The 24940-nt window shown below is 39.6% G+C and overlaps 1 protein-coding gene across 6 annotated transcripts in view; it reads left to right on the forward strand.

The window, feature by feature from the left end:
• The window catches only part of LOC118849952 (GTPase IMAP family member 5-like), a 57625-nt gene that overhangs the window by 24363 nt on the left and 8322 nt on the right, over positions 1 to 24940 (forward strand). Inside the window, exons 1-2 of one of the 6 annotated variants that reach the window (XM_036759069.1) lie at positions 5709 to 5739; positions 24550 to 24618. The exons of 3 other annotated variants lie outside the window; for them this stretch is intronic. The gene's annotated coding sequence lies outside the window, so the exon portion shown is untranslated. Of the gene's footprint in view, positions 1 to 5675; positions 5740 to 24375; positions 24619 to 24940 lie in introns of those variants that run through there. 2 more of the 6 variants (XM_036759068.1, XM_036759067.1) reach the window with 2 other exon arrangements.

The following is a 24940-nucleotide window of genomic DNA, read 5'->3' on the forward strand; positions in this document are numbered from 1 at the left end:
CCCCTGCTCCTCTGAAGAGACTGGAGTCAGGGAGGGAGGGAAAGAGATAGTGAACATTACAGGGTGTCAGATTACACACTCACACAGAAACGCAGATACAGACACAGACACGGAGACAAAAAAACACAGAGGGGATTTTTTGAATCCTATACACAAAGTGCTTGGCCCTCTGATGTAACAGAGGCCAGGTACCATGCTTTAATGGATTTATATTGAGGAGTTGGGGGAGGGGCCGAAGGAAACTTCATTCTTTCCTCCGGATCCTATTCTAAGTTGCTTTTTTCTGGTATCTTGTCCTTGGAGTCTAACCCTGTTGTGGTGTGGTGCCCCTAACTCCCCCTTTTTGTTTTTGCCATATGTTTTGAGAGGTTTTTGCATGCGGATCAAGGGGGTGGTTTGAACGGACAGAGAGAACTAGTGCACCATCCTTTCGCTTGCCCCCTCATCCTCCTTCACGGCAGCCTTTATGATAGTATACAGGCAAAAGGTGCTGGGTTTGCACTCTGCAGGTTTTTCCCATTCATAAGATGTGAGCTGATTTCCCACTACTCTCCAAGCTGCCAAAGTGACAGGGGGACACTGCTCTATCCAAGAAAAGACTGCCTTAAGAATGTTTATGAAATCACTAATTTTTCTAATGTGGATCATGCATCCCTGTTTCTTGCTAAGCTTATAAATTATTCTACAGAATGTCTCTAAGTCCTGACATTCTGTGAAGGATGCAGATTGCCCCATTGGTAAGGCCTTGGCTCTTACCTCCTCCGAAAGTCTTACGCGGTGCTCTTGGCCCTGCTTTCAGGTTGCGTGTTGGAGACTCGTCCGTCTGTCTCTCCCAGGCGAGCTGAGTTAAGTGAATCCTCTGTGAGAGGCTCGGCTCCGCAGAAGCTGATGCAGTCCTTCCCTCAGTGCAGTCAAGGGGCCTCACAGGATGTGGGGCTCTTATCCGTGGTGCATTCCCCTGAACCCCACGCTGGGCGCCAAGTGTTGGGGGTCCCTGACCAGCAAGGACCCCAATCTCAGTACGCAATGATGAGGCGGGAGTCAGGGAAGATGCAACTCTGATTTATGGGGAGACATTATCCTGTTTTATAGGGTTTTACACTACATGAGCAGAAGCAGGTGTTCAAGGGGTAAGGGGATGACAGCATGGGAAGATCGATATCGGGTGGGAAAAATCTGGATTGTAGCAAACTATGATTCCTACAGGCGTATGGGAAAATTAGGGCTGTTGCAAGATAGTTTCTATGGGAGTATGGGAACAAAGTGGGGTGCTGTCCTATAGTATCTATGGAGGCATGGGAAGGCTCAGGCATGTAGCCAGCTGATATCAGAGCTGTATGAGCTATGTGAGGCACGGGGCAGGATGCCCTTGTAAAGTATCAAAGCATTGTTGTGTTAGGCACTGGTTCAAGAGCATTAGGTAGTGGCCAGCTGGGTTCCTCCTACTGGGCTTGTGAGTCCCTTGTGGATGGACTCTGCCTGCATGAGAAGGATACCTACGGGGGGGGGGGGCTGTTAAGGATGGAGGCCCTCCCTCCGGGCACCAGCCATTCCAACTCCTACTAAGCCTGTCTGGTTTTACCCAAGAAACAGGCCAAGTGCTAGGATCCTGACAGCCCCTGGGTCGGCACCAACCCCTTACATCTTACCTTTTCCTATTGAGCTTTGTTTTTTAGAATCACCCCATTACGCACAACTTAGCCCCAATCTTTCTTACCAACTACCCTAGTAATGATGACAGTTTTAAGAATGTTGATAACATTTCCATATATAAGAAGTAAACAGTTTGACCTTAATGAGACCCTTAGAATTAGTCTTTAATGTTTTCTTTATATTTCTTCTTTTATATCAAATTTTCCATTGAGTTCTGATCTTTTGTCACAAATACTTGAAAGATGTTTTAATATTTCACTTCATGCTATTGCTTCTCAATAAAATATCCCTTGTAAAAGGTAACTAATATTAATTGGTTAAAGGGGCAGTCATTGCTAGGTTAATCAATAGTATACGAAAGAGGTTTACAATAATTGTGAGACTGATATTGGGGAGAACACTCTGGAATGGAGGTGTGTCAAACCAATAGCATTTTAAAGATATCCCTAACCACTCATGGTTACCTTTAGAACCCTGAGGAGGATATTTAGATAACTAGCCTTGAACTAGGAGAACTGACTTGTTTGGCTGTCCCACATGACTGGAATTCTCTCCCTCCTCATCTCTGCCTACTGGTTTCCCTAGATTTCTTTAAATTCAACTAAAGTCCCATGGGCTACAAGAAGCTTTTTCCAACCGCTCTTAATTCTAGAGCCTTCCTTTTCATAATTATTTCCTATTTATTCTGTATATAGCTTGTTTGTACATATTTGCTTGCTTCATGTCTCTCCCATTAGATTGTGAGCTCCTTGAGGTCAGGGACTGTCATTTGCCTCTTTTTGTATTCTCAGTGGTTAGTTAGCACAGTGCCTGGCATATAGTAGAAGATTAAATGTTTGACTGACTGAGAGTGAGAGTTGTGTGCAAGAGTGAAAAGATTCATGAGAGCTATAGAAATGGCTACACCATGCTCAAATAGGACAATGTCTCTAATTGACCCAGTAAATCAGCCCTCAAGAGATAGCTATAACTTTACCTGAAATTATATTGAGACTGGCAGGTCCTGAGAGAGGTTACTACAAAGGAACTGCAATTTGTAAATAATAAACAGAAGTGAAAGGGTGATGGTTTACATGGAATCTAAAAAGAGAGGAACCAAACACAAGAATATATTAATGCTTTTTCATCATTGTTCCATAGGGGTAGGGTGCTAGAATAGGAAAGGAACCAAATTTGTAATCAAGGAAACTGGGTTCAACCAGGTATGTTGCCTACAAGTTTAAGACCCTGTGAAAATCTATGACTCCCCTTTTTCATCTATAAATCTTTAAGTTGGATTTAATGATCTGTAATGTCATCTTCAGCACTAAATTCTATAATCATAAGATTCTAATGACTAAAGCAATTACTGGACAGAAATATCCATAGATCAAAGGAGGCAATTTCTCCAGAAATCACAGAGGAAAATTTCCCTGAAGAACATCCCACTACTTTTTTGCAGTAGCAAAGAACTAGAAATAAAAGTTTCCCATTAATTGGGGAATAGCTAAACCTAATGTGGAAGATGAATTTATAGAATATTACTGTGCTATAAGAAACAAGGGGATTATGATTTTCATATTAATTGATATGATGTATATATATATATATATAATGTACTAATAGATTAGATATTTCAGAATTGCCTCTCTTGTGAGTCAGACTTACAATGCAGCTTGAAATGATTAATCAAGCCCTTGATAACATTCTCATAATCACTGCATTCTTGTGCCTGTGTACCTTAAATGAAATGAATCAAAGATTGTACAGGATGTTCCTAAAGTCTGGACACATAGGCAATTGACAGCAATGTAGAGTTATTGCATCAAATTCACATGAATCTTGAAAAGTGCATCAATCCTTGCATCACAAATGATGGAAATCATACTGAAGATGTTATTTGTTAATATTCCAATTAAATAAAATGTTGTTGAAAATTTCATTCATTTTATTTCTTGAAAATACATATTTTTGCCTATGTGTCCAGACTTTAGGAACACCCTGCAGCACCTGTTCCCATCACAGAACTCTGGTTCTGTGCCCTGGGGGTGGGGTGGTGGTGGTCATGGACGCCCAAAGACTTGACTCCATGTATTGTGGCATTTGTGGGTTTGTCACCAGAAACCACTCTGGTCCTGGGAAATGATTGTTTGAAATCCACCTTCCCCCCTACGCCTCCTCCTTCCCATTGTGATTTGTATATAATCTCTGTCTACTTCAACAAGGTGGAATTCTGATCAGGAGAATTCCCTATTTGCAAATCTGTTCCTCATAACGAAATTAATTAATTAAAGGTTACCTGATTAATGGCCCTTTGTCTCTGGACTGCTGTTTTGTCATTCTCAGGTTAGAGACTGGCTCAGTAAAATCCTGTTAACAATGATCATAATGAATCCAGAGATGCTTGTAAATACATAAGCTGATACAAAGGGTACATGAGCAGCAACAGGAAAACAACATATATAATAACTACATCGAAGTAAATGGGAATAATAACGACTACAAAGCAATTAAAACTGAATGATATGAAATAATGAATAACAAGTTTGACCTGAAAAAGAGAACAAGAGGTCAGAATTCACAGGTGTGGAACATAAGATATGATGTCGGGTTTTTGTTTTTTTTTTTCCAATATGTCAATTGGTTTTGATGAATTTCTTTTCCTCTTTCTTCCTGTTTCTTTCTCTTTTAATGCATTTGTCTTAAGGGTTTCTTCTCAGGCAGGGCAGAGGGGAAAGCAAATTTGGAGACAAGGAAATTTAGGTGATGAAAACACAAAAGATATCAATAAAAATATCATTTTAAAAAAGAATTTCCTACTATATTTGACCTAATCCCAAGATCACCAAATACCTTCTGATCTGTAATTTGCTTTCCTGGATGAAACTGCTCCTGGAATTGTCAACCTTGAGGATCTGCATTCGTTATCCTACTGGAGTAATTTCCTATTTGAAATCAATTGTCATTCTAATTTAGCAATTAGTCTCTAGCAAGTTTATGAATTCCTCCAAGGCCCAATTACTCCTGACTTATACTGATCAAATTCAGGTTTTTAACCTGGAAAGCTGAGCTTCCCCCCAGGCCCTAGATGCGTGATGAGGCCACTAAGATACAGGCAACCAGCCAGACTTTCTTTCTTTAATGGGTCTTTTCCCTGAAGCACTAGGGTGGTTGGGGCAAGGTAGCCCCAAAGAGCAGAGGGCAGTCCTGCTCTCCTGGCCTCCTCAGGCTGATTCCATGGCTCCTCTGTACACTGAGTAAAGCTACCATTTAGATTCTGGGATAAAGTTGAGCAGGGCAGCCTCCATGCCCCGCTATTCATCTGTACCGTACTTAGGATCATCATGGAAGTGTAGATTTAGTCGTTGGGATCTTAGAGACCATCAAATCCAAATCCCTCATTTTATAGATGAGTAAATTGAGGCCCAGGAAGGTTAAGTGACTTGAGGTCACCCAACTTGCAAATGTCTGGAGTAGGAATTGAATCCACATCTTCATAGTCTAGAACTTTATCCATATGAAATTGCCCATTCGCTTCACACCAGCCCAAGCCCGACTTTTCTTTACTGTCCTTCCACCACATGCTACAGATCACACAAGAGTATTTCAAAGATTCAGTTGTAAGAAAAAAGACAACATATAAATTCAGAAATAACACACAGGGTAAGGCAGTTAGCAGCATGTATACAAGAATGCTGACTCTGAGCTGACTAGCTGTGTGACCCTGGGCAAGTCACTTAACCCCATTTGCCTCAGTTTCCTCATCTCTAAAATGAGCTGGAGAAGAAAATGGCAAAACATTCCAGTATCTCTGCCAAGAAAGCCTCAATTGAGGTCATGAAGAGTTGGATGTGACTGAACAACAAGAAGAAGGCTTTGAAGAGCTCACCAAGTCATCCAGAAACACTGCTGATCTTTTCATTGCATGTTAGAAGGCTTCATTATACCCTACTACCCCAGGAGGGCCCCAGAGTTCGATGGTTAAGGTCACTCTCTGAGCATTCTGAAGGATAAACAACTTTTGTTTTGAAAGCAAAAGTGAAAGCAACAGCTCAGATTACTTTACCAGGCTGGTGGAGACGACCATTCCTCTCTCTCTGGGAGAAGGTGAGCCTGGTTAGGGTGGGGAATAGCAGAGGACCTGAGGAGAGATTTGATGGGTTAGAGGAGTCAGGGGAGGGAACACTGGAAGGAAAGGAGAGGGGATTTCAGGGCTTGGGATTGGGAGAGGAAGGGTGGGTCAGTTTAATGCACATGTTTGGTTATTTGGTCAGTCCTATCTCTTCCTATTAAGAGCATTCTTTCACTGTACATTACTGAAGGGAATCGTCCATGTTGCAAAGATTTTTAGAAAAAATATTCTATCCATGATTATCCTTCTCTTGAATGTTTTTTTCTAGGACTGTGCATATTCACTGGTTTCCTATACAGATGCTAAATATGGATAGAATTTTGGACTAGGAAGATGTGGATTCAAATACTACCCGCATTTCAAGCTGTGTGACCTCAAGTCACTGCACCCCCCTGGGACTCTATAAAATAAGGGGTTAGGATTGGATAGTCTCTAAGGTCCCATAGAGTACTAAACCTATGCTTCCATGACGATCTTAAGAATAGTAGAGATGAGTAGCAGTGGATGAGGGCTGCACTGTTCAGCTCTACCCCAGAATCTAAGTGACAGCTTTACTCAGTGCACAGGGGAGCCATAGAGCTTCTATTTCCTTGAATATCCATTTTTTACCCTAAAGGACTATACTCAGTTTTGCTGGGTAAGTTATTGTTGGTTGTGATCCTAGCTCCTTTGTCTTCTGTAATATCATATTTTAAGACCTCTGCTCCTTTAACATGGAACCTGCTAAATCTTCTGTGTTCCTGACTATAGCTCCATGATATTTGAATTGTTTCTTTCTGGCTGCTTGAAATATTTTTTTTTCCTTGGCCTAGGGGCTTTGTAATTTGGTTATAATATTCCTAGGAGTTTTCGTTTTGGATTTCTTTCAGGAGGCAATGTGTGGACTCTGAATTTTACCCTCTGGACCAAACATATCAGGTCATTTTTCCTTATAATTTCCTGAAAGATGATTTCTAGGTTCTTTTTTTTTTTGGATTGTGACTTTCAGGCAATCCAACAATTCTTAAATGTTCTCTCCTTGGTCTATTTACCAGGTCAGTTCTTCTTCCAACAAGATATCTCACATATTCTTCTATTTTTTTCATTGTTTTGACTTTGTTTTATTGTGTCTTGAAGTCTCATGGAGTCATTTTTCAGGAATTATTTTCTCAGTGAGCTTTTGCAATCCAACCCCCCCCCTCCCATTTAGTCAATTCTCCTTTTAAAGAGTTCTTTACTTCAGTGAATTTTCATATTCCCTTTTATATTTAACCTATTCTGCTTTTGAAAGCATTTTTTCCCTTCAGTGAATTTTTATACCTATTTACCACTAGGCCAATACTTTTTTTAAGGTGTTACTTTCTTCAGTAATTTTTTGTGCTTCCTTTACCAAGCTGCTAATTTTCTTTTTATAATTTTCTTTTATTACTCTCATTTTTAAAAACTTTCCCCTCTATCACTCATCTTTCTTTAACTTTGTTTGCCTTGGGCCCAATTAGCTTTTTTCTTTGAGGCTTTGCTTGTAGCTGTTTTCACATTATTTTCTTCTAAGTCTATGTCTTGATCTTCCCTGTTACCATAGTAATGTTAACAGGATTTTACTGAGCCAGTCTATAACTGGAAAAAGACAAAACAGCAGGCCAGGGACAAAGTACCAGTAATCAAGTAGCACTTTAATTAATTAATTTGATCATGAGGAACAGATTTGTAAATCAGGAATTCTCCTGATCAGAATTCCATCTTACTGAAGTGAAGACAGAGATTATATATATATACATATATGTGTGTGTGTCTATATGTGTATGCGTATATGTATATGTGTGTGTGTGTATATATATATATATATATATATATATATATATATATATTTATATATAAATCACAAGTGGGAAAGGAGGGGAGAAAGTAGAGTACAAACAATCATTGCCCAGGGCTTGAGTGGTTTCCCAGGACAAGCCCACAAGTAGAGGACAATACAATTCTGGAATTCTGTGGGAGCAATATTGTTCAAGTCTTTGGGGGTCATTACTTAGTGGTATACAGGATCAAAGTTCTGTGATGAGAACAGGTTCTACAGTCATTTATTCACTTCACTTAAGGTGCCCATGCACAAGAATGCAGTGATTGTGAGAGTTTTATCAAGGGTTTGATCATTTCAAGCTGCATTGTGAGCTTTTGACTCACAAGCTAGAAGAGGCAGTTCTGAAAAATCTAAATTATTAGTATATTGATTACACATACTGTATCAATTAACATGAAAATCAAAATTCTCTTCACAGTAGCTTTTTATGGTCTTTCGTTGTTATTGTCATTTGCTCTTCACTATGAAATTTGTTAAATTTGAACTCCGCTCCCCTGGGTTGCAGAGGCACTGTGCCAAGCTTCAGGGTTCTTTTTTTTTTTGCATGTGTGTGCGCTTCTGTTTTCAAACCTTGTTCTTGTGGTCTGCAGGTTTTTGGTGCTTCCACAGTGGTGTTATCCTGGGAGAGGTATGGTCACTACTTTCCTGGTTTGCACTCTGTTCTTTACCCAAGGAAAGTCCCTGTTCCTTTGCAGACACAATGACTAGTGCTCTTCTTGGCCCTGCAACTGTGACCAGATCCATTGCTCTCCTGCAGTTCAATACTAGTTCTCCTCTTAGCCTGGAAATGTGACCAGGGGTCCTGCTCCCTTGTGACTGATCACTATTGCTTTCCTCCACCCTTGAACTGCAACTCAGAACTACTTATAGGTAACAGATTTGCCAATCAACACTAGTGGAAGCAAATGGTCCCCTGTAATCTCTTTCTACAGCTGTTGTAGCTACCTTCAAGGCCCACCACTGGTGTTACTGCATTGTGCTCTTGGTTGGCTCCCATTGGAAAGGATGGATAGGATTTGGAGAATGAGAGGAGAGGAAGATAAACATTCTCAGAGATGGAGAGGAAGACAGAATGGGCAGGAGCAGGATAGCCAAATATGTGGGAACAATGAGGAGACAGGTCTAGGCAGATATGAAGATGTGTGTTGAGAGCCATAGGTGATAAGATTGTATTTCATCAAATATTCATCAAGTTCCATGAAATTCACAAGGAACTGTCCATGCAACAAACCTATGGGATCTGTGGTGGAAATACAATTGTACCAGAAGGAACTTCAAAGATTATCCATTTTATTAATGAAGAAAACTGATTTCCAGAAGTTAAACAACTTGTCCAGTATTATACAGGTAGTAAATAATAAAGCCAGGTTTTAAACTCAATTTCAAAGGCTGCTTCCTTTCTTTTCTAGCCTTGTCCAATCCATATTTTTTTCACTAATGCTAGTACTTTGGAAATATTTCAAAAGGACAAGATATGTACCAAATATTGCCTTGCTCCCCTTGATAAACTTCTCATAACTCTTTGGGATATATGTACCTCAGTTCGGGAGCCCCTGGCATAGAATGTAATGTTCGAGTTGCATCTTTAAGGAAGAGATATTGTATAGTGGAGGTAGTAAGAAAGTACATTTCAAGCCTGAGGGACAGGCAGTGCAAAGGCACAGGATGAGATAATGGACAATGCTTTGTAAAATATAAAGGCAGTATTCTTAAGTGCCATTTGCGAAGTCTCTGCTTTACTTCTCCTGCTTCCATTGCTGCTCCTGTCAGGAAACTGCTATTGCTGTTTTTATAGGGAGGCATCCTCTTCCCCACACTGCCCAACAACATGCCCCCAGAAAGCAAACACATCTTGTGCTCTATGAGTTCCACCAGCTGGCACACCATTAGGATGTTAAGTGCTTTGAGACTGTTGGTTCTTCTGCCTCATGATACAGGCAGTCTTCCACTTATACATGATCAGTGCCTTCTGTTGTATTTCTTTGAGGCTGAGGATAAACCTCAATACCCCCTTTCCCTTAATCTTTTTAGTTCCTGTCATGTCCCAGGCACCAAACCACTGCAAATTTTCAATCATCAGGGTTCCCCAAGTAGATTCTCCAGGTTCAAGGCACTCTATGGCCACATTCTCTAATATTATAGCTCAGGATCCTCGATAAAGTGGTGAGCCAGAGGACGTAATTAGTTTGGAGAAAAAGCATTCAATGAAATGGTATAGAAAAAAAAGGTAGAAAAAGTTTCTCCCATTAACTCGAGGCACATCCTTTGACAAATTGACAAAACAACAGTGAGAAGAGGGGATGTATAAAGGGTATATCTCTTCTGGATAGGGAGCAATATGTGGCTGGCACATGTGAGTGTGAGGGCAACTCATTCCTCTGACACTGCAGGCCCACTGTCTTCTAGTGATATGTTGTGCTGCTCCTGCTTAGACTGTTGCTTGCTGGTTCTATAAACTCTGCTGCCTCACACTTGTGGCTCAGCTCAAATCTTCGACTATTTCTTCCTTAAGGGAAAAGCAGATGCCTTCATTTTCTTTTAACTTAAAGCCTAAAAAGTTTTTCCTAGTTCCTTTGGAAGAGGCAGGAACCCTTTGGGACCATCAAAAAGCCTTCCCTTGTGTTTTTTCTGTTTTATCCCCATACAGGATCTTGATTAGAAGCTTCTCATCCCTCTGACATGCCTTTGTAACGGCAACCACACTGGCATACCCAGGATGGCTGCTGGTGCGGGTTCTTTTATCTGCTTTACTAAGGAAACATAGCTGTTTCAGGGGTCAACAATCTTTCTTTTTTAATCACATAAAATACAAACACAGGAAATACAGAGAAGAGAAATAAAGACCAACAGACAGGGTTCTTCTGCCTGAATCAAAGCTTTATATCCAGCACTGAATCAAGAGAGCCTTTACCTCTGAGGAGTCAGAGAGCTCTGAACATACAGCCACTCAGAGTCTCGACCAGGGAATCACAGCACCTTTCTCATAAGTGAGCCCTCAAAGCAAAAGCTCACCTCTCAGAATATATACTCTTTCAGCTAATAGACTCAGTGCCTAATTAGAAATTAACAAAAGGTGTGTAAGCCTTCCTAGAAGCAAGCTTCCCTTAATGAGCTCCAAATGAGGCCTTTTAATGGGTGGGGAAGATCTCATGCACCCCCATTAACATTAGAGCCTTATCCACATTACTCAGCCCCAAGTGACTAGCTCAGGGGTCAGCAAGCTCTGGACTGGGCACTCTTTATCTATTGCCCATATCATAGATTTTATTTTTATAAATAAAATGTTGTTGTATATTAAATTAAAAAAGCTTAAAGAGGAGGTAGCCAGCCTGGTTGTGGTTTGTCCAACTCTACTCTAGAACAAAGGGTAGGACCTCCCAGTTAGCAAAAGTCCTTAGTCTTTTTCTTTGAACTCCTCTTCCTGGTTCAGGGACTTAGGTCTTTCACTTAGGGACCTCATCCTAGCTTATGGCTAGTATTACTTTTACCTCCTACCTTACCTACCTTACCTAATCTTTTAATGGTAGAGTATAAACCAGGTAATGGTTATTTGTAGCTCATAGTTAAGATTTGTAGCTCTGTAGCTGGTAGTTAAGATTTTCCCAGTTTTTGTATCCTAAGGGTCTTCTGTTTTCTCATGCGGATGAACGGGTGGAGAAAAGGAACAGAGATAGTTCCAATCCCAGGGAGAAGTCCTCCTTCAGCAATTCAGTCACATTCTAGGCCTTTTGATTCCCAGACCTAGCTAGGACTCTTACATCTTGCCAATTCAATAAATCTCAGGAAGGCATTAGCAACACCCCTCTCTAGACTTATTCCATATTACTTTCCTTTAAGCTGTCTGTTAACAAGCCAAACTGACTTGTATTCTTCTTTATAGATAGCACTGCTTCCATCTCATCTGGGCTGATTGTTCCCCATGCTTGTAATGCATTCCCTCCTTACATCCCCATCTCAGAGGTCCTAATTTCCATCCATACTAAGCTCAAACATTGCCTTCTACATGAAGTCTTTCCCAAGACTCTTTGCTGTTTATGCTTTTCCAAATGAACAGGTATCTAATTCGACACCTAGTATCTATTTTGTATATACTTATATATACATACTGGTCTCTGGCTAGAACGTAAGCTTTCTTTTTGTTTTTGTAACCCCTATTTATTAATGCTTATTAGTGCTTGTTTGGGATGACGAATCACCAAATTAAAAAGTCCAGAGTCTGAATCAGATCAGAAAAGGTCTTTATTCTTTCTCATGAGGAAGGGCAAAGCCCTCTTCGCTCAAGCAGTGTCAGCCAGGGAATACTAGAGTCTGGAAGCTTCAAGGCTTCTTTTACCCTTTTCCCCAATTCAGTCCCCACACTTGTCCTAGGCCACCACTAGCTAATCATCACAAAGCAATTTCAATCCTTCATTACCATAATTATTCATAACTAATCTGTACCCTATGAGGGTACAATGGTTTTCCAAAACCTCATTATCCATTTCCTTTTACCGAATTTGGAGGTGACCAATCAGAAGAGGACTAGTATGGTTCAGATTCAGCTTGGTTACTTCATTTCGGGGAAATCACGAGTTACTCAGGAAACGAAACTGAAACTGAACTGGTTGGCAGAGTATAGCAGAGAGAGAGAGAGAGGGAGAGAGAGAGATAAGCAGTAACAGTGCATTAGTGAGGGAATTTCACTTTGAGCCATCCCTTGCAGTGCTTAAAGAATACTTGTTAATTGACTGCAGTAGAGAAGTAGCTATGATTTTGAAAAAGGTTATCCTTTTCTCCCTTTACAATAATTCAAATTAAAATATGATAATTTGTGTATTTTTGTTATCTTCCCCATTTCCTAGATTGTAAGCTCTTGCAGGGCATGGACTGTATATCTTGTTTCATCTTTGTATCCCATTGCATTGTACAGGGTATTTCAAAATCTTAGGGCAGTTTGAAGCTTTTCTAGCTATTAAAAGCTCAAAACTCCTTCGAAACTTTTGGGACATCATGTACATTGTATTGCAAAGAGTAGGTGCTTAATAATGGTTTTTTGAGTATAATTAAACTCAATTGGACTTTCTTTTCTATGACTAGTTCCACTAAGAAAATGATTAATATTGATTTGGTTTCCTCAAAGACTTCCTTTCAGAGAATGTACTGAACAGCTGACTTGAGCATTCTAGGCCAATTGAGCATCCACCAGGCCATTATGGGTCATCATATACTTTATTGAATTGTCTTCCTGAATCATTATATTTGTACCAATGAGCAGTTTTTTGACCTTATATGGGGGCTGTTTGCTTCTGTCTATAAAAGCTGCAAGCAATTTGTAAATCAGGATTGGTTGCACCCTACTGCATGTTGCCTTGAGTGCTAATAAATTACTTTTTGCCTTATTTCATATGTTTGCCTTATTGGCCATGCTGAGGCCTGCACCAAGATGCCTTTAACAATCTGGCAAAACTGTGGCAGGACTGTTTGCTCACATGACTGTCATTGAGTGAGCCACTATCTGATTCTGCAGCCAGCACACAGACCTTTGTCTCTTGGGGGACCCACTCAGTGGTCAGTCAGCTGCCAAGAGTTTAAGAGGTCAGATAATTAAACACTCCAAACTCAGGAAAGATAAGGGGAAACGTATACTGAGTCAAAACCAAAACGAAAACCTGTTCTCTTTCATTGTGCACAAAGATATGGGAATGGTGCCATGAAAAGGAGAAGGCAGCAATGAGTAGTTGATCTTGACCTGACGCTAGGATGCCAAGGGACATAATGATCAAGGGATACCAGTATCATTATGGAATTGGGACAGAGTAAGCTTCCTGCTGGCTCACCATTAGGCAAGCTATTAAAAGCTTGGGACAAGGGAAAACTTTCAACTCAACTGGAAATGTCCAAAACTCAAGCAGAGAAGCTCAGCTTGTACTCAACTTGATACTTAGGTAATTGTAGGAAAAAGATTTGGCCGGATAAATACAGGACCTTTGGTTATTGTCAACTGCACATGCTAGAAACCAGACCTAGAGCCTAGGCAAATGGATTATTGTTACTGCTAGGTAGAACTTTCAAACCAAGACTATCCTCTCATTACTATGTCCAATAGCAATATCAGCCTGAAATTCTGCACCACTCCCGTATCATCCAGATTTCTCAGAACCAAGACTTTGGCACTCTTGAGAATTACTTTTGTGGGGAGTAAGAAGAGGAATGTACAAGTCCCCTTTTCACCAGGAGACATTTATGGCAGCAGACACAATTTCTTTAATAAATTCTGGTCCAGATGGAGTGGGAAAACTGTTAGTGAACTCAAGAGAATTGTGTCATATGTGGTTGAAGGGTGAAAAGAGAAGGAACTTGTGAAAGGGAAGTAAGATCGGGCTAAGGAGGTAAAATTTTGGCAGCCACCATGAAGGGGGGGGGGGGATGCAGGAAGACAGAGAAGAAGGGAATAAGGACCTGAAAAGGAGATTTAAAACAAGGCCTAGGGCTAGTATGCTTTTTCTGTAAAAAAGAGGAGCACTTGAAGAGGGATTGCAAGAAATATGATTGGTATGAGGCCTCTGGAAGAGGGTGACATCCTCCAATTTATCTAAAGTGCCCTCCACCCCCTAGCCTGCGAAGAACCAGGTGTCATGTGGACTCCCATCCTCGCCTTCACCTTGGAGTCCACAACCACCACAAACACCAAACAATCAGAACCCTGTTTTGGATCAGTATTTGCAGTTACTGGAGGAGGGAGGTTGTTGGAAACTAGAAGTGTTTGGGAGGAATGTGTAAGGGTATGTGGTACAGTTAAGAAGCCCTTACTTGAAATTATTATTCATAGGTCACCCTCTGTTTACTTGGTGGGGGCAGGGAAAGGGGACTTTCTCAGTGCTCCAGTGCTGCCTTAGGGGCTTCCTGGTGTCAAAGTCTGAAAGGCCGATAGATGTCTCAGGGAAAAGTGAAATGTGTGCTTTAACCACCCTGCTTATTATTTATTTTTTGAGCTGGGAAAGGCAGGGCAATTGGGGTTAAGTGACTTGCCCAAGGTCACATTGCTAGTAAGTGTATCAAGGGTCTGAAGCCGGATTTGAATTCAGGTCCTCCTAACTCCAGGGTCAGTGCTCTACTCACTGTGCCACCTAGCTGCCTCAATCACCCTGCTTAAAGTAGCTATTGGACCTGGGATGTGTTTTCACTCCTTTTTGTTAACTCTCCCATCTCATTGTGCCTAAGGGACTTGTTATGTAAACCTTAGGACATTAGGCCATAGTTCACTGAGAGCTGGGAGGGGTTAGGTTTAGAATGCAAAAGAAAATGATTAGGCTTATTGGGTGGTTTTAAAGGAACCTAACAAGTTTGGGGGTGGTCTGTAGAGTCTGATTTGCCTTCCTTGTTATGAAACTTACATGCTGCTTTGTGGAGATGGAACCCAGTTCATGAAATCAGCTGACTCTGTGCAGATCTTCCCCTGTGGAGGATGGACCTGCCCCACATGTGCAACAATATAATATCAATTTAGACAGTATTGAACCTATTAAAAAAAACTCGTCAGTGCTTACGTTCATCTGGGAGTGAGAGTACCATGCCACCTTGTAATATCCCTGTCCTGCCAGTGAGGGAAAAAAATGAGGTGGATGAGCAGGATCTACTTGCATACTATTTTTGTAACGCAATGCAATTGTTTATTTAAACTAAAAGCAAAGTCACTGAAAAAATTGGAAAAGACACTTGATATTTGAAATTCAGGCAATATGTTTAGAAACTCCAGAAATAATTTTTTTGTTAAAAGAATAGTTGGATCACAATTACTCTGTTCATATTTTGAATGGAATCGGTATAGAATGACAAGAGTGATAAAAATGAATAGTGATTTTCTATGTAAGATAAGTTGGAAATGCATTCAACTTGAATTGATGTCTTCTGACTGGCAAAATTTTGTTTCATGTTGTAAATACATGATATTGTGTATGCTGTTATTGTGTTTCCAGATTTTCTTGTATTGTGAATTTTGCCTCATTGACCAGGGCAAGACCTGAACCAAGATTCCCCTTTACAATGTCTGTGGGACATAGAAATTTGAATCGTTTCCTCACATAGCTTTAAAATAAGATCTTTATCACAGAAATGGTAACTATTTTCTTCCAGTTAACTTTCCCTTCTAACCTTCTCTTCCCTGGAGGTATACTTGTGCAAACACTTTTTATTGTGTTATCAAAATTGTCCATGGCATCTTTTGTGATCCTCTCTATCTGTCTGTCTTTCATTTATTCTTTGCATTAGCTGTTTTGGACTTCTCAAAAGAACTGCTTGGCTGAGATAATTTCTTAGTGACTTCCTGTCCTTCTGGTGCCCTCCATCCCCTCCATCCTTTGAAGTTAGTTTCTCTTTCCATTCTTTTGTTCTCCAGAGTTTACAAGAAGGAATTTGGTTTCTGTGGTGATTACCTCACCCAGTGATTAACTTTGCCTAGAGAAAAAAAGTGATGCCTTAGGTATAAAGAACAAAATTATAGCACTTGGAGTGACCTTAGAAAGTATCCAGTCCAATGCTCTAATTTTATGGGTGAGGAAACAGGCTCAGCAAGATTAAATGATTTGCTTAAGATAATGTACATGGCGGGGGGGCGGTGAGGGGGGCAGAGCCAAGATGGCTCTGTGAAAGGAAGGAATTACTGGAGCTCTCTCACAAATTCTGTCAGATACATCTAGAAAAGTGAATCTGAGCAGATTTGAGAGAGTTAGAAGCCACTAGTAGACTGAGAGGGGTAGGAGCGCCAGGCACGCAGAAGGGCACCAGACCAAACCAACTGGGAACAGCAGAGGAATCCAGCCAGTGTGCTGGTCTGGGACAGTGTGGGGCAGCAAAACAATGGAGCAGGAACAGGCCCAGGGCAGAAGTACCGGCTACAGCCGTGATCAAGCCCCAGGCCTCTCAGCCCAGGACAGGAGTCTGTGGGACCTACGGGAGACAGCAGCGCAGAACCTGTGGCTGAGGGAGCAGCTAGCCCCGAGGCCTCCAACCCACAGTGTAAAGGTTTGAAACTCGCCTTTTTGAACTTCCAGGAGCCATGATGTCCGGGTAAAACAGCTCTCATCCTTCCCTTGAATAAACCCAGAGAATATTACCTCAGGAGAAACAGAGGAGCCAGAAGTGGGGCTTCAGTAGTGAGGGAAGGTGGGGAGAGGGCCCTTCTTGTGGTGGTGGAAGGAGACTAGTGCAGAAAGAGAGGTGTCCTAGCAGCCCTCATCTCAGCAGAACTAGAGTAACTGAGTGCCAGGGGGTGGAGCTAACGAACATCAATGCCAGGACCCCAGATTTGGGTTTGCACATCCAGGGGAAATGGCAGACACCAGCACAGAAAAGAGCTGAGACCACTCTTGCTGTAGAGCAGTCCTGTGGAAGAGGAGACTCACAGCAGCCAGGCCACCCCTCTCCCACACTTCACAAAACCAGAGGCCATAGAACACAAAGCCAGTGAGCAGGCCCACAGATTCCAACACAAGAAACTTGGGACAGAGCCCCCTGAGCCTCAGAAACAGAGATCCACTTTAGAAGCCAGGAGGGAAAAAAGAACACCGTGAAAAAACATACTAAGAAATCAAAGACCATTGATTCCTATTATGGAGACAGGGAAGATCAAAACACCAGTTCAGAGGAGGATAGCATGGATGTTATACCCACATCTGAAACCTCAAAAGGGAAAGTAAACTGGTCTCCAGACCAAAAAGCATTCCCAGAAGAACTTAAGGAGGACTTTAAAAACCAAATTAGGGAGGTAAAAGAAAAAATGGAAAAAAATTCGCTGATAAAAATGAATCTTTAAAAAAGATAATTATAGATGGAAAATGACAGAGCTAGAATTTGAACTCAGATCCTCTGACCCCAAATTCAGTGCTTTGTTATCATTTCTTGCCTGAGGTGAGTGGAAAAAACAATGCAAAAAGAGTAGAAAAGAAAAGAAAATAAACTGATACCTCCTCCTTCTTAGCTGGATACTATGTGCCATATCTCAACCTGTTCCTACTGGCTATAAGGACAAGGGCCAAACCACTTGCTGTGAAGTTTCCACAGTTTGTTTTCCATCACATCTCATATTCAATCATTTTCCAAGTCTTGTTATTTCTATTTTCATAACAATTACACCTTAGATTGGAGCCAGGTTGAGAAGGTGTTTAAATACCAAACAGAGGCAATTTCAACACTTAGCATAGCACCTGGCATAAGGAATGTGCTTAATGTTGATTTATTGATGATGATGATAATGATGATTTTATATTTAATCTTAGAAATAACAGGGAGCCACAAGAGTTTGAAGGGAGAAGAGGATAAGCATTTATATAATACCTAGTATGTGCCGAGTACTGTGCTAAGTGCTTTACAAGTATTATCTCATTTGATCCTCACAATAACTCTGAGAGAGTGATAGTATTATTATCCTCATTTTGCAATTGAAGAAGCTGAGGCAAACAAAGGTAAAGTGACTTGACTAGGGTCACAGAACTAGTAAGTGTCTGAAACTGGATTTGAACTCGAGTCTTCTTGATTCCAGGCCCAGCACTCTATCCACTAGGCCACCAGCTGCTGGCCTCACAAAATTATGGAATCTATCTCAGTTGTCTAAAGGACATTAGATGCCACCTAATTCAAACTCTCCTGACTAGAAATTCCCTCTACAACATCCTTAACAAGTGGTTAACCATCTTTCATGTGAAGACCTCCAGGAATGGGGAATTCAGTACCTATGAATACAATCCATTGCACTTTGTGATAGAGGAGAGAGAAAAGTTTTGTTGGAAGAGTCTACCAACGTGTACCTGTCCCCTCCCTTTGCCTGGTACCTTCTTGAGGCTCATTAATGTTTCAAGACAATTGTCATAGCTGGGTTATGACAGGAATTAAAAGGGCAAACAAGGAGGGACATGTGCTTGTCCCTCTAGCCTCAGCAGAAGGTTCTGTATAATAGTGGGGGCACTCTGCCTGTACCACAAGGCAGGGAAAAGGTAAATCGAATTTAGTCTGACTCAGACAAAAGTAAAGGTTAGGGACTTTTCATTTTTTTGAAGTCAGTACTCTATACAATATATTACATTTTTTCAATAAAATGAGAAAAAATGGATTGGAAGAATTACAATAGGCAAAGAGGAGGAAAAATTATTTTTATTTGTAGATAAGGTGATGGTTTATTTAGAGAACTACAGAGAAAATTAATCAAGGTATTAGTTGCTTTAGTAAAGTACCAGTATGCAAAATAAATCAGTAAAATTCATCAACTGATAAATATTATTACCAATAAAATCCAGTAAAGGAAGAGAAATTCTATTGCAATAAAAATGCACAAAATGTCTGCAACAACTAATACATAACATAAGATTTATATAATGCAACTATAAAATATGTCTATAGAAAACAAAAAGATATGAATAATTTTTAAAAATATTCAATGTTCATGGCTTGGCTATGCCAATATAGCAAAGATCAAAAGTATACTAAAATAATAGTTTTAGTTCTATGTCAACAAGATAACCAAAGGGACATGTTTTAGAATCAGATGAGATAGCAATAAAATTCATATGGGTCAATAAAAGGTCAAGATATCAAGGGATATCATAAATATGTGGGGAACGAATGCGAATTGGTTCTACCAGACCTCAGACTATACCAAAAAATAATATTTACCAAAATTATCTGGTCCTGGATAAAAATTTGAAAAGTTAACCAGTGAAATAGACTAGATAAGCAATATATAGAGATTAATATATACAGCAGTCATATCAGGAATACAGATTATTGGGACAAAGACTCCTTACTTGAAAAGAACTGTTAGGAAAACTGGAAAATTTTTGCTGAAAAAGATTTAGAAGACCGTTACATATCTCACCACAAAAATCTATTTTTAAATTTATTTGATTTATTTTTACTTTTAGTTTCAAATACTCTCCATCCTTCCACCCTCTCCACCACTCATTGAGAAGGAAGAAATATGCTAACCCTTATACACATGAAGCCATACAAAACATATTTTCACATTAGCCATGTTATAGGGGGAAAAGCAAGCAAAATAAAGTGAAAGTAAATATAGTTCAAATTGCACCCAGAGTTCCTCAGTTATCTTTCTCTGTGGATGTGAACATAGTATTTCTTCATACATCTTTGGGAGTTGCGGATCATTGTATTGATCAGAGAATCTAAGACCTTCACAATTGATGGTCATTATGATATTGCTCTTACTATATACAATGTTTTTCTACTTCTGCTCACTTCAATTTGTATTAGCCCATGTAAGTTTTCCCACAGGTTTTTCTGAAACCATCCTCTTCATCATTTCTTATAACAAAATAGTATCCCATCCTAATCATACATCATAATTTGTTTAACCATTTGCCACTTGATGGTCATTCCCTCAGATTCTACTTCTTTCCCATTGCAAAAGAGAGGCTATAATCATTTTTGTACATATGGTCATTCTACTTTTTCTTTGATCTCTTTGGGGTACCTACCTAATAGAGGTATTTCTAGGTCAAAGCGTTTGCACAGTTTTATAGCCCTTGGAAGAGAGTTTCAAATTGTTCTGAATGGTTGGACCAATTCACAACTCCATCAATAATGCATTAGTGTATGTATTTTTTTTTTACATCTAGCATTTATCATTTTCCTTTTCCATCATATTAGCAAATCTGATAGGTGTAAAGTGGTACCTTAGAGCTGTTTTAGTATACATTTCTCTGATTATTAATGATTTAAATCATTTTTGTCTATTGACAGCTTTAATGTCTTCTTCTGAAAACTGCCTGCTTATATCCTTTGACCATTTGTCATTTGGGGAATGGCTCTTATTTTTCAAAATTTATTTCATTTCCTTACATATTTTAGAAATGATAGCTTTATCAGAGAAGCTAGCTGTAAAACATTTTTCACAGTTTTTTGCTTTCTTCTAATTTTGGTTGCATTGGTTTTGTTTTTGTAAAACCTTTAATTAAATGTAATCCAAATTATCCATTTTAAATCCCATGAATTTGTTAGGATGCCTTCTTTACCTATTTTTTTACAAACAATTTATGTAATACTAAAATAAGTTATTCTTTAAATGTTTGGTAGGATTTGCTTGTAACTGAGGTTTTTTTTTCCTTAGGGAGTTCATTTATGGCTTGTGCAATTTCTTTTAGTTTCATCTTATTTGGTGATGCATTTACCCTTTTCATTTTTGAGACTGGTAATTTGGATTTCTTTTTTTTTAATCAAGTTAGGCAATAGTTTATCTATTTTATTATTATTTAAAAAAAACAGAACTAGCTCCTAGTTGTATTTATTTAATGGCTTTTTAGCTTCCAATTCTATTAATTTATACCTTGGGTTTTTAGAAATTTTAATTGGGTGTTTAATTTTGGTGATTTTTAGTTTGTTCTTTTTATATTTATTTGTATGCCTGATTTGTTGATTTGCTCTCTTTTTCTTAGTGATGTAAACATTTAAGTATATAAATTTCTCCCTAAATATTGTTTTGGCTACATTGCACAAATGTTGTCTGAAATTGTCATCATTTTTAAATGAAATTATTGTCCCTCTATTTATTATTTGATACACTCATTCTTTAGGATTAGGTTATTGAGAGTCTAATTGGTTTTTAATCTTTGCTTCAAAGGCACTTTATTGAATATAATTTTTATTGCATTATAGTCTGAAAAGGGTGCATTTAATGTTTCTGCTTTTTTGCATTTGTTGCGAGGTTTTTCTGCCCTAATACATAGTTAATTTGGTATGGTGCCATCTATAGCTGAGAAAAAAAAGTATGCCCCTTTCTATTCCCATTCAGTTTTCTCCAGAGATATATCATATCTAACTCAAACAAAAACAAAAACAAAAACCTCACATCTCTTCATCTCCTGAACTTGTTTCTTATTTATTTTATAGTTGGATTTATCTAAGTTTTAGAAGGGGTAAAGTGAGAAACTCCACTAGTATAGTTTTATTGTGTACATTATTCTATAACCCATTTAACTTTTCCTTTAAGGATCTGGATGCCCTTCCATGTGGTGTATATATATTCAGTATTGATATTGTTTCATTGTCTGTGATATCTTTTAGCAAAATGTAGTTTTCTGGAATATCTCTTTTAATTAGGTCTACTTTTGCTTTCACTTTATCTGAGATTATGATTTTCCTCTGACTAGCCTCTTATTTTAACTGATCATGTCCTTCTCTTTGATGTGGGAGCTCTGGAACTTGGGTACAGCATTTCTGAAAGTTTTAATTTGGGGATCTCTGTCAGGAGATGATCAGTAAATTCTTTTAATTTCTACTTTGCCTTCTGCTTTGATCTGAACAGTTTTCCTGTATAATTTCTTGAAATATAATGTCTAGGCCTTTTTAAAAAATCATGTTTTTCACATAGTCCAATAATTCTTAAATTAACTTTTTTTGATCTGTCTTCCAGGTCAGCTGTTTTTTGATGAGGTATTTCACATTTTTTTCTTCTTCAGTATTTTGACTTTGTTTTACTGTTTCTTGATGTCTCATGGAGTCATTAGTTACCACTCAACCAATTCTGATTTTGAAGGAATTATTTTCTTCAGTTAGGTTTTATGCCTCCTTTACCAAATTGTTAATTTCCTTCTCAATTTTCTTGCATTGCTGTCATTTCATTTCCCCAAGTTTTCCTCTTCTGCTCTTATTTGATTTTTATTTTTTTTTCTTTTTTATTTCTTTCTTTATCACTCCTAGGAATTCTTGCTGGCCTTGTGTCCAATCAGCAATTTTGTTTTCCCCTTTGAGTCTTTGCTTGCAGATATTTTCAAGTCATTTCTTTCTTGTGAGTCTGTGTCTTGAACTTCCTTATCACCAGGGAAGATTTTAATGGTCAGGTTCTTTTTGTTGTTGTTGTTATTTGCTCATTTTCTCAGCCTATTTCTTGACATTTGACTTTATTTTAGAGTTGGACTCTGCTCATCTCTTGGGAGAATGGCTAGCCTGATATTTTTTGGCAAGGTTTTCAGTGCTTCCAGGGTGCTCTGTTGCTGGGATAGTTTTGGTCTCTATCTTTCTCATCTGTTCTAGTAGGACCTCACTCACTTGTGATTGGAGACTCTAGCTGCTCCTCCCTGGAGCTGCGACCCAGAACTGAGTAGTATCAGCATACAGGTCCCCTGTAATATCTTCTTGATCAGGTGTTTAGTCCCCTTACTGTCCTTAGACATTGAGTGCTTTTGGTGCTTCTGAGCTGCAGCTGCTGCCATATCCAGGCCTCACAGCAAGTGCCGATTCCTTCTCTGGTGCTCCCAGCCAGGCCGCCCCCTACCCCCAGCCTCTTCAGACCTCTCTTTTCTATCCTTCTAAGTTGTCCTGGGCTGGAAAAATCAGATATTGTGACCTTTTTTTTTTTTAAAGTATTAGCCTATTCAGAATTTGATTTGAAGTATTTAAAAAAGTTGTTTAGAAGGTTGAATAGGGAGAGCTCAGCAGAAAAGCTCAGTTTACTCTGCCATCTTGGCTCCACCTACAGCAGCTCTTGGATAAAAATCTAAATCTTAAAAAAAATGCCACAAAAATAGGAAGACCCTTGAAGGCTATTTCTTTCATGGTACAGACAGGAAAAGTATGTAAGCATCAAAGGATAAAAGAAATCATAAAACAACAAAATAGGCATTCTCAATTATAGAAAATTCAAAAGCTTTTACCCAAATAAAATCCATTCATCTAGAATCAGAAACAAAGGTATGAATTTTTGGGGAAATCTGTACATTAAATTCTTCTGGCAAATGTTTGGTGCATATGTTATTATTATTAATATTATGAATTGTTATCCCCAGTTTAAGATGAGGAAACAAAGAGTGAGGGAGGTTAAATAATTTGCCCAAGATCACATACCTTACAAATATCTGAGGTGAGATTTCACATCAGATCTGGACTTTGGGTCCAGTGCTTTTACTAGTTACACCATATGCCTACCTTTAATTCTTCTGTTCCCATTAGAATGTAATCTTTTCCAGGGTAAGTTCTCTCCTTCCCTCTCCTTTCTCCCTCCCTCTCCTTTCTCCCTCCCCACCTCCCCCATCTCTTTCCCTTTTTTTCCTCTCTCCCCCTCTTCTTTTCTCCTCTTTCCTCTCAGGGGTGGGGGAAAGGGGGCAATCTTTATATTCCCATTGCCTCTTAGGGTGACTTAAACATAGTAGAGGCTTGATAAATGTTGTTGAATTAAATTCATAGCCACTTGAGAGTAGGGTTCTGAAGAAAAGGAATACAGGATGGTAGTAGAGAAGCAGGGTCATTTGGAATGAAGATTTGGGTCCTCTCAAAGAAAAACTTCATTGACTTCATAGGTTTCTTGAGATGGTTTCTTTGGGCCCTAGTTCACAAAATGGCCTCTCCACTTTCTGGACAACACCCCTGAAAAGAAATCCTAGTGACTCCTCCTGTATCCTTCCTAGGCATAGTTAGCCCTTCCCTTTCCCAGGATCATTTAAACAAGACATTCAAAAGGAGATAGAGGAGCTTTGTTAAGGTGGAAGGCAAAGGACTATTTGCTGGGCCCCTCTGATTTCCCCCTCTCTCCTGACTGAAGACTTTACTGAGTGTCTAACTTGAAAGAGCGGAGAGAGTGCCTCTATAAAACTGATTTCTTTCATCTGCTCTCTCTGGAAACCAGAACCTCAGGGAGCTTCTCCTCCTTAATGTTGCCCAGCTGAGTTGCAGGGAGAGCAAACATTTCCTGGTTAGCATTTCAGTCTCCCCTCCCTTTCCTCCCCACCCACCTTGTGTCACTAACCCATATCAGGGGTTGCTGTTCTCAGTGCGGTCTTGTTCTGCTAAACAGAAAGTATTGTAGAGACAGGCCGCTGGGGAAGCAAGGTCTGACCCCAGACTGTCTGCAAAGAGGCAGCTGTTCCTAGGCTTATCTGGTAAAGAGGAATCAGCTCGTTTTTAGGGTCTCATCAAGAGTCTGGAAACCTGGATTCTTGGACAATTGTTGGTCTTTGTTCCTCAGTTTCTCATCTGTCAATTGGGGATTACCTGCCTACTTCAAGGAATCTGTGAGGATCAAAGGAGGATGGATGTGAGTGTACTTTGAAATGCATAGAGGACTTCACAAATGATAAGAGTAAATTGTTTTATTACTATTGCTGTTCATGCTGAAAAGAAATTTGAGCAGGCTAAGAAGATAATGAAGTGTGTGTGTGTGTGTGTGTGTGTGTGTGTGACAGAGAGAGAGAGAGAGAGAGAGAGAGAGAGAGAGAGAGAGAGAGAGAGGGCAGAGATCCACTGGCTAGCCCACTGTAGGGAGAAGACCCTTCTGGAACAGAGGTAGAATTATAAATGTTTGAAACTGAATTGTGACTTGAGCTGTTACTCCTTACAATCACATCCTCTTAGCACAG

This window comes from Trichosurus vulpecula, chromosome 5, assembly GCF_011100635.1.
Source record: "Trichosurus vulpecula isolate mTriVul1 chromosome 5, mTriVul1.pri, whole genome shotgun sequence".
In the NCBI taxonomy this organism is placed as follows: domain Eukaryota; kingdom Metazoa; phylum Chordata; class Mammalia; order Diprotodontia; family Phalangeridae; genus Trichosurus; species Trichosurus vulpecula.